Source organism: Schistocerca gregaria, unplaced genomic scaffold, assembly GCF_023897955.1.
Source record: "Schistocerca gregaria isolate iqSchGreg1 unplaced genomic scaffold, iqSchGreg1.2 ptg000387l, whole genome shotgun sequence".
NCBI classification, from domain to species: domain Eukaryota; kingdom Metazoa; phylum Arthropoda; class Insecta; order Orthoptera; family Acrididae; genus Schistocerca; species Schistocerca gregaria.
Genome location: NW_026061829.1, coordinates 177471 through 178506, shown reverse-complemented (window position 1 = coordinate 178506; position 1036 = coordinate 177471).

Below are 1036 nucleotides of genomic sequence, written 5' to 3'. Positions count from 1 at the left end.
TATCGAATCGACTTAAAGCCAGATCGTCACATTGGCCGCTCTTCTCTCTGAAACGGTTGTACTTATCGTCTGCACAGCTATGTCGCGTGCTGCTGTATGCTGAGACACTAAAAGCACCATAGTAGAACACAGATGAAGCATCTAAGTTGTTGTAATAGCCAGTAAGAAGTAGTCCAATTCAAGTTTTAGGTAATGAATATTGACCTTTTAGCTTTCTTTGGTGCCTTGGACATGAGCAAGGACCTTATGATTCTGCATGAAAGGAGGACTAGCAGTGGAGTTGCACGGGAGACTGTGAAAAGTGTTCATATGTAGTAAAAACCTGAGAAATCGGTCCATTTTCGTCATTTGTTATCGAATCGACGTAAAGCCAGATCGTCACATTGGCCGCTCTTCTCTCTGAAACGGTTGTACTTATCGTCTGCAAAGCTATGTCGCGTGCTGCGCTAATCGGAGGCACTAAAAGCACCATAGTAGAACACAGATGAAGCTACTAAGTTGATGTAATAGCCAGTAAGAAGTAGTACAATTCAAGTTTTAGGTATCGATTATTGACTTCTGAGCTGGCTTTGGTGCCTTGGACATGAGCTATTACCTTAAGATTCTGCATGAAAGTAGGACTAGCAGCCGAGTTGCACGGGAGACTGTGAAAAGTGTTCATATGTAGTAAAAACCTGAGAAATCCGTCCATTTTCGTCATTTGTTATCGAATCGAATTAAAGCCAGATCGTCACATTGGCCGCTCTTCTCTCTGAAACGGTTGTACTTATCTTCTGCAAAGCTATGTCGCGTGCTGCGGTATGTGGACACACTAATAGCACCATAGTAGAACAGAGATGAAGCTTCTAAGTTGATGTAATAGCCAGTAAGAAGAAGTAGAATTCAAGTTTTAGGTATCGATTATTGACTTTTTAGCTGGCTTTGGTGCCTTGGACATGAGCAAGGACCTTAAGATTCTGCATGAAAGGAGGACTAGCAGCCGAGTTGCACGGGAGAATGTGAAAAGTGTTCATATGTAGTAAAAACCTGAGAAATC